This window comes from Oratosquilla oratoria, chromosome 39 (assembly GCF_046742065.1).
Source record: "Oratosquilla oratoria isolate Oo_2021 chromosome 39, ASM4674206v1, whole genome shotgun sequence".
NCBI lineage: Eukaryota > Metazoa > Arthropoda > Malacostraca > Stomatopoda > Squillidae > Oratosquilla > Oratosquilla oratoria.
Window position 1 is genome coordinate 32,218,051 of NC_134815.1, and position 10,000 is coordinate 32,228,050.

At 38.6% G+C, this 10,000-nt stretch overlaps 1 protein-coding gene across 4 annotated transcripts in view; it reads right to left on the bottom strand.

Annotated features, from left to right (window-relative positions):
- The window catches only part of LOC143020338 (uncharacterized), a 98,084-nt gene that overhangs the window by 31,406 nt on the left and 56,678 nt on the right, over nucleotides 1-10,000 (bottom strand). Inside the window, exon 1 of one of the 4 annotated variants that reach the window (XM_076176665.1) lies at nucleotides 175-271. The exons of 2 other annotated variants lie outside the window; for them this stretch is intronic. The gene's annotated coding sequence lies outside the window, so the exon portion shown is untranslated. Of the gene's footprint in view, nucleotides 1-174; nucleotides 272-10,000 lie in introns of those variants that run through there. One more of the 4 variants, XM_076176666.1, reaches the window with a different exon arrangement.

The window sequence follows — 10,000 nt, forward strand, 5'->3', positions numbered from 1 at the left end:
TTATACACATTCCGTGTTTCAGGATTACAGTTCATTTTTTTCTAACATTTGTCACCGTTCACATATTGTTTCGTCCCTTTAACTCACTCTCCTTTCCACTCTACCAAATTGATCTGAATGTCTATTTGAACTTCCACTTTCACTTCGTTGCGTCAGTAACAGGTAAATCGTCACCCCTAACACGATGAAGCCTCTTCTTTACTAAAACACATCGTCAACTGCTGTTGGCGTGGAGAATAGCCCCTTGCAGAGGAGCACTTGTAAAACCTTTTGTTCGTCACTCGTGAATTCATTAGAAGATTAGTTGAGATAACGAGTGATAAGCTAAGTTGGCGCTATACTTTCACACCTTCACGGTTTCTGCAGGAGTGTGCTTTGCTCTGACTGTCCATCATGCTAAAGAAAACAAAACAAGGCATAAGCTGGATGAAATTAGTGAATTTTCTGGACAGGATAAGATTAAAGGCCCCTCTTGATGTATAGTTTGTTTGCGCCGTGAATTTATATCTGCATTTATCTCCCTATGCCGTCGTGATAAGAAAAGCCCTGACATAAAACTATCCTGGTTGCGCGTACCCCTTGGTCCACAAGAAGACGAATTCTTTCCCAGACAGTCCTTCCTAGAAACTGCTTCGCTAGCATATCCTAACCTAAACTAAACTAACCTGACTTGACCTGACCTAACCTAACTTAACCTAACTCAAACTAACCTGACTTGACCTAACCTATCCTAACCTAACGTAACGTAATCTAATCTAACCTGACTTGACCTGACCTAACCTAACTTAACCTAAACTAAACTAACCTGATTTGACCTAGCCTAACATAACCTAACCTAGCCTAGCCTAACCTAACCTAACCTAGCCTAACCTAACCTAAACTAATCTGATTTGATCTGACCTAACGTAACCTAACCAAAACTAACCTGACTTGACCTAAGTTAACCTAAACTGACCTGACTTGACCTAACCTAACCTAACCTAACCTAACCTAAATTAACCTGACTTGACCTAACCTATCCTAACTTGACCTAACCTGACCTAACCTAAACTAACTTGACCTAACCTGACCTAACCTAAACTAACTTGACCTAACCTAACTTGACCTAACCTAACTTGACCTAACCTAACTTGACCTAACCTAACTTGACCTAACCTAACTTGACCTAACCTAACTTGACCTGACCTGACCTGACCTAACCTAACCTAACCTATTTTTGAAATAGTGTTCAAGGCCATTATGGCAAGAGGAATGCATGTAACGTCCAAATATCACCGTGGGTGAGGCAAACATGATGTCACCTAAGTGCAGTGGGAATAGAAAGTGACCTAAGGTTTCTGATGTTGGGGAATGAAGTTCGAGAGACAGAGAGACAAAGAGAGAGTGAGACAAAGAGAGAGAGAGAGAGAGAGAGAGAGAGAGAGAGAGAGAGAGAGAGAGAGAGAGAGAGAGAGAGAGAGAGAGAGAGAGACTTTTGTGGTATACTCTCCCTTTGTGTCGTCGTTTCGCCATCTACCAATCTCGAACCATGGTTCGAATCTCGAACCACTGGTTTTATCGACATTGGTATGAATCCATTGTCTTTCATTTCATTAATGGAGGATTTACTGATTTTACCTCTATATTTTTAGTGAAAGGTGGGGTTCTTTCTATCACTTAAAAACTCTCACTGTTAGATTGAACTAAATCTATAAGACGCTAGTCAACCTCCAGGAGTTACGTATTGTTGTTATGTATTTCCCTATTTAAAGTGTGTCCCCCCAAAAAATAGACCTGATTTCAATGCAGTATATTACTTGAAAGCAGCATGGGATAATTACGAAAAAAAAAAAATGGTTTTAATGGGTTATCAAGATTTATTAAGAATTCTATAAATGCTCTATAAGCCTTCCACCTATGATAATCGACTCATTTACGAGCAGTTTGTGTTTGCAGAGATATAGTGATTTCAAATCTGGTCTGTCTTTTTTAAACACCTTATACTTCGCTGCTTCTTTCTTCCTAAGTCACTTCTGCAGCTTTCAAGTTCTTTTACATCTTTCAGTATACTTTGGCACTGCCACTGTATTTTTGCCTCTTACAATTCATTTTGTCTCTTTTAACTTCCTTCTCCTTCTTTCAGTGTACTTACATCTTTTCTACTGCAGACAGTCAAACCTAACCAAAGATATTACATTATAAATATGCAAGAACATATCTCCTTGATGTCGCATTGATAGAATCTTGTTTACGAAATCTTGATTTTATGAGACAAGAACTACTGTAAACTTGGATACATCAAATATTCACCAACGGAATCAGGCGATTCAGTATCAGTATTCAGGTATCAAATGAGATACAACTGTTATTCTATTGCAGTGGTTCTTAACCTGGGGGTACCTCAGGTACCCCCAAGGGGTATGAAACCTTGAACCTGGGGGTACAAGACAAGATAACCAGTGCAATGTTACTGTACATTTTCCATGAGAAAGCAAAGCAAGGTTTGTGTCACTAATCCTTTTCATATTTGAATTGGATGGGGGTACGGGAATTTCATTTTTGAGATGTCAAGGGGGTACGGGCAGTGAAAGAGGTTAAGAACCACTGTTCTATTGGTACCACGTAACCCAGAATTACCTGTCATCCACTCCCACCCATTCCACTCCCATTCATCACCGTTGTTTCCTTTTCATCTTAACTCCTCGTGAATTAAGGTTCATCCCCGTCTCCTGCCCACCGACCTGGTCAGAAGCAATGCAGCAAGACACAGCATAACCAGAGCAAGACATCTATCAAACCCGGAAAACCCGCTACACAGGTGGTCATGGGATGCAAACGAAACACAATCACGAACTAGAACCAAGGTGGAATACCAATGGGCTCTCTTTGTAAACTCCCAGAACATTCTTTTTCTTCCCAAGGACGATCATCTACTCTCTTTATCGGCTGAGCTTATGTGGCTTACAAAATGGATATAGCGGATCTCTCTTAGCTCAGGTGACCGGGAAATGGCGAAGTTAGTAGCGAGGGTTACATCTACTATTGATCAGGCTAGATAAACGAGGCCCACCCCAGGAAGGCATGACTAACCGACTACAGTCCCCCATCGTAGGGTTGGTGATACTTTTGAAACTAAACCACACCTTGGGCTTCATCTCTCATATTGCAGAGTAAACTTGACTCTGTATTTGACTAGTGTCCGCCACGGAACACATTTGTTGTTTTGGTAAACTTCGGTACGGTTTGGTACCGATAGAGCTGGTTATGAAATGCGAGTTGATCCCCATGACTCTGGAACCGGGAAAAAAATATAGTTTTCATCCTTCTTAGATTTTCAAAGGTACTGATACTTTCAAGATTTAACAAAGCAACTGTACTTTAGCTTTCATAAGAGGTAGGACAACCTTGAATTTTTCTTTGAGAGAACCACAAGCAACTCTTTGTAGCCTTCTGTGTATCTGTTTTGGCTTCTATAGCATTTACATTATCGTTGGTAAATGCATGGTGCAATAACATTTAATGCCAAATGTAACATTTTTTACTTCGCATCTAGTGGCTAAATTACATGTACACGTATACCCTATATGATTGTTCTTCAGGTATATATAGCATAAACGGTCTTTGGTTGAGCGAGTCTTTCTGCAGTTATTAGCTTTAAAAATTAATCACACTTGCAACTGGTGTTCTGCAGGACGCTGCACTAAAGTACCGTCTTGACTTCACTGCATTAGATGAATAAGATAGTCTCGTATGAACTGGAAGAATGTAAATTGTACACAGTATGAAAGAGGTTTCATACAACGCTGCACGAACATGTCTGACCCCAAGGGGTGACGTCACGTCGCCTCAATGCGTCACGCGAGTCGACAAACTTCGCGTTCACCCAACATCTATTCAATAAACAACAACAAGGACTACAAACAAGACGTAGGGAGGGTGCAGACAAGGTCAACATAGATATGACGTCACGACAGCCAGGTCCCAACTGAGCTGTCTAGATTGACTTCGATTGTAGAATAAAATAGAAAGATAAAATTTGTAGATTCATTGACCCATCGGCCTGTTGATATGCAATATGTAAAATTAATTGTAGAAAGAAAAAATACTAATGTAATGTCAGTTACAAGTTGCAAGAAGTATTGGTATATTTTTTGGTATTTTAAAGATTTGATGATACCCCACGAAAAAACAACCCTAAAGTTGGTCATTGATCTAGCGGTTGGACCCGAGACATAAAATAATTTTGAACGGTGAAGTCCCCAATCGGCCGGAGACTATAGAGAATACTTCATAATTGTATTCAATGAAAATTCCTATCCTTATGTATTCTGGGTGAATTTTGGAAATAATGTGTATCAGCATATGCTTTTGTTTGTATGTAAAAATTGGGTGTTCAGTTTCTTAGGCAATGGTTTTCAAGGTTAACTTTCTTCAAAGTACCAGTACGTTAGGGACTGTTGGGGTGCCCCTATAAACCAGAGCCAAAATCAGTCGTCTAGGTTGGACTAGGTTGGAAGAATGATGATGCCTTTGTACTACTGCTGTTCCTTCTTTATGCATTTTCGTTTACTGTGCCTTTACCACTTTTTAATATCTTCTCCTGATCCCCCTGTCGTGAGGGTGGGGTAAGAATTCTGCCAACGTGTTTTTTTTAACGAGTTGTATAAGCCAAATAAAATCATATAACGTAAACTACTCAAAACCATGGTTTACAAACGGTCTAAAGAACGCGTGTCGAAAGAAAATCCAACTTTACAAGAAATCTATTAAAAGCAAGTCTTTGACAGACGAAAACAAATACAAAGCATACAAAAACAAACAACAATTTTACGCAACTGCGAAAAAAAATACTATGACACACTGCTTGAAAATTATAAAGGTAATATAAAAAAGACATGGGAAGTAATAAACAACTTAACTAGGCCCAAAAATAATAACACCGATGAATTCATAGACATTATTAAAAACGGAAAAACTAAAAAAGAAGTGGCAAACGAATTTAATGAATTTTTCTCCCATGTAGGACCTAACCTCGCGAAACAAATAAAGACAACACATCAAACTTATGAGACCTTTTTGAAACACCGAATAAATAACACTATGTCACGGAAAACGAACTTATGAACACAGTAAAATCAATACAGAACAAGAAATCACTCGATTGCACAGGACTCAATATGAAGCTCGTAAAACAAATTATGCCTATCATCAAAAATCATTTTCTGACAATATGCAATAAATCATTTGAACAAGGAATATTTCCAGATGCAATGAAAATAGCAAAAGTAATACCGATATTCAAATCAGCCGACAAATCAAGTTATAATAACTATAGACCAATTTCACTATTACCACAGTTTTCCAAAATTCTTGAGAATTTATTCACAATTCGCCTTGACTCATTTCTAAAAAAAAAAGAAAAAAAAATGACGTCATTTACCATAGCCAATATGGTTTTCAACGAAATCTTTCAACGTCAACAGCAGTAATAGAATTAATTGAAGAGATAACTAACAATATAGAACAAAAGAAAAAGACAGCCGGCATATTTCTTGATCTAAAAAGGCATTTGACACGGTAAATCATGAAATCCTAATTCGAAAGGCCGAATATTATGGACTAAGAGGTAAGGTTAATGATTGGTTAAAAAGTTATCTAAACAACAGGAAACAATATGTAGCCATTGAGGAAGAAAGATCACATATTCTACCAGTTACATGCGGAGTACCTCAAGGCTCAGTTCTAGGACGCAAACTATTCTTACTATACATTAATGACATTACAAATGTATCCAACCTTATGAAATTTATACTGTTCGCCGACGATACCACCATTCTATGCTCCGATATAAATTCCGACAAACTGATCAAGATAATTATTGAAGGGTTATGTTAGCTATATAATTGGTTTTCAGCCAACAAACTATCCTTAAATGTATCATAAACTAACTACCTGCTTTTCTACAAAAATAATGAAAGCACTAAGCCGATCAAAATAAACAACGAAATTATTGAAAAAGCGTCCGTCAGTAAATTCCTAGGCGTGTATTTAGACGATCAACTTATTGGAAACATCATATAAATCACGTGATAAATAAGAAGTCCAAAACTTTAGGAATAATGCATAAAATGAGAAATATCCTCAATGAAAATACCCTACGTACCATTTACTGTAGTCTACTACTACCATACCTAAATTACTGTTCAGAAATTTGGGGTAATACTTATCAAACTAATCTTCAACGCATAATTACTTTACAAAAAAAAAAAAAAAAAAAGGCACTGCGTATAATCTGCAATGTGGGTCGTTTAGAACATACAAATAATTTATTTAAAAAACAAAATCTACTGAAATTCATGGACTTAATAAAGTACAAAACTGCCATTGTTATGCACCAAATCTACAATAAACAAATGAATCAAAACATATTGAAATTTTACTCAACTTACGAAACTCGTTATGCGACTAGGCATACAAACGACTTCTTTAAAACTCAATACAGAACAACCAAAAAAGGCCAATGCTTATCTATTATAGGTGTTAACACATGGAATAAACTTGAAAAGGAATTACTTAAAACGATATTTAAAAAAGTCATTAATCTATAAGTATTAGTATATTGAACATTTCAGGTCCATTTCATGATTGTATTCATGGAGAAACTGTCATGTACCGCCCAAGTCTGCCGCTCTTTTTTTTTCTTGTTCCTGCAGGTGACGGTGACCCGGATCCGCGCAGTAAGCAATTATCGTCCCGTCAACAATCGACCTGACATCTCACCTCTCACCTGACCCCCACAAGATGCGTTGCTCGCACGTGACCCCGATTCCTACGTAAGGTCGGAGTTAACGGGCGTCGTGTCGCATCTCATTGCACCATAAAAAAAAAAAAAATTATATACATATATATATATATATATATATATTATATATATATATATGTATGTATGTATGTATGTGTGGCAAGCCCTGCCTTACTTAATCATTCTATATATTTATTGTATATGTATCTCCTTTATTGTATATGTAATACTTATTACACATGAGTACTTAATATCAACATATATTTACTGTAAATGTATTGTGTAAGTAAGCCTATGTAGTCATTACATTATATAAGTGCCCTATACACAATTATATAACCGATTATATATACGTCATTAGGCGTACGCTATAGGCGTATGCGTCTTGCCAATTGTACACGTCATAGCATTAAGGTATTAAATATATGTTACCCTTAACCATTTTGCATGCATATTCCTCATTATATGTAATTGTTCTCTTGTTTCTGCATATTCTTATGTATATACCTAGAGATGTTTGTATGTATTGTTTTGCCTAATCTTTTTCCCGCCTGGCAACATTGTATCAGGAAGTAGGACACGAGCGCGTCATGATGCCCAGGCTAGACCTCCTAGCATTCGCTGGTGACAGATCACTTCCTGCCATTAGACCTACGCAATAAACTCCTACCAAAAGTACTGTGTGTTTGGCACTTACCACATATGTATGTGTGTCAGTGTATATATGTGTATGTATGTATGTGTGTATATATGTATGTGTATATGTGTATGTATCATACTAACATGTAACAAAATAAATAAATAAAATAAAAATAATTCTCTCCTTAAAGGGAGAGCAATTCCCCATAAGCTTTGCTTCACGCTTTCTTTTCAACAAGCAATTTTGTAAAACATTCTGTATATATGTATGTATAAATTGTATTCTATTTTGTTGTTGTTGTTTGTTGAATGAAAAGTCTTGTTGTTAATGATTAGGAAACCCGTTCTTCCAGGTATTCAGTGCATATCTCGTTATTATGAATGTATATTTGTGCAAAACTTCTTAGATCAGTTTTCTCTCGTGCTGGAGAAGGTTTTAGAAAGAACGAAAGTTTTTTAAGGCATGACCTTAAATATTGGGAATTTTGAACTTCTTGTTATTTGGTGTGGAAGTCGTTAGTTAGTAGGAGCTACTTGGGAATTGTTTATAACATTTGAAGTAGGTATAAATTGTGTTTATCGTTTTGCGTACCAGGTAATGATTTGGAAAAAAAAACAAACAAGAACGATATTTAAAAAATCCTGAGAGGAGAGAATTTAGTAGACAAAATATAGAAAAAAAAAAAAGCACGAAAAGTTTATTTTGAAAACACAATATCTGATATTAATAAATTAAAGCTTGATGCAACAAGCAAGCATACACACGCGTATGTGCGCGCACACACACACACACACACACACACACACACACACACACACACACACACACACACACACACACACACACACACACACACACACACACGGCTCGGTGGCGGATTGGTAAAGCACTGGCCTCACAAACCAGAGAACCGGGGTTCGATTCCCCGGTCGGGCGGAGATAAGTTGGGTTTGTCTCCTTTCACGTGTAGCCCCTGTTCACCTAGCAGCGAGTAGGTACGGGACGTTAGTCAAGGAGTTGTGACCTTGCTGTCCCGGTGTGTGGTGTGTGAGTGGTCTCAGACCTACCCAGAGATCGGCTAATAAGGAGCTCTGAGCTCACTGCCGTAGGGTGGTGTCTGGCTGTCTCGACAGAGACTGCAGCAGATCCGAGGTGAATACACACACACACACACACACACACACACACACACACACACACACACACACACACACACACACACACACACACACACACACACACACACACACGGCTCGGTGGCGGATTGGTAAGGCACTGGCCTCGCAAGCCGGAGAACCGGGGTTCGATTCCCCGGCCGGGCGGAGATAAGTTGGGTTTGTCTCCTATCACGTGTAGCCCCTGTTCACCTAGCAGTAAGTAGGTACGGGATGTTAGTCAAGGAGTTGTGACCTTGTTGTCCCGGCGTGTGGTGTGTGAGTGGTCTCAGACCTACCCAGAGATCGGCAAATAATGAGCTCTGAGCTCACTGCCGTAGGGTGGTGTCTAGCTGTCTCGAACAGAGGCTGCAGCAGATCCGAGGTGAATACACACACACACACACACACATACATCCTGCACAGGGCTGAAATTATTTCGGTATCGCTGCGCTTCGAGTCGTTACTCCAACTCTCGTGGGTGGGGAGTTGGGTGTGTGTGCGCGTGTAAGGTCATAGCATTACCCATAGATCGGTCATACGAGCTCTGAGCTCTCTTCCGGGAGGGAAATAGCTGTCGATCACGAGTCCAACACGTGATCCAAAGACCAAGGTGAATCACAAGTGAATCACACACACACACACACACACACACACACACACACACACACACACACACACACACACACACACACACACACACACACACACACAGACTATAGACCGGTCTCACGAACAAGCACTTTAGCCAAAATTTGTGAGAAAATTATTAAGAATAGATGGGTAAAAGACCTGGAAGAAAATAATATATTTTAGGTTCAGACAAGGAAGATCATGTACCACAAACTTAATATGTTTTTACTCAAGACTAATAGACAAAGTGCAAGAAAGGGATGGATGGGCTGATTGTGCTTTCTTGGACTTACAAAAAGCTTTCGACAAGGTACTACACAAAAATTGTTAGAAAAAACAAAAAAACTGGAACATATAGGAGGGATATAAGGGAACCTACTAAGATGGATGGAGGACTTCCTGATTGGTAGAAAGATGAGAGTAGTACTCAGAGAAAAATATCCAGGTTGGAAGGAAGTGATCAGTGGAGTTCCGCAAGGATCTGTATTGGCTCCAATAATGTTTGCTATTTATGTGAATGACATGGATGATGATGTGCAATGTTACATGAGTTTCTTTGTAGACGAGGCTAAATTGTTAAGGAAAGTAAAGACCGAAACGGATTGCAAACCACTGCAGGAAGACCTGAATAAGGTATGGATGTGGAGTCAGAAATGGGAAGTGGACTTTAATATTAAGAAGTGTAGTATAATGGAGTTTGGAAAAAGTAAAAATAGAATATCAGGACAATATAAAATTGGAACTAAGGAGGTAAAAAATGTGGGATCTGAAAAAGATCTGGGAGTAATTATC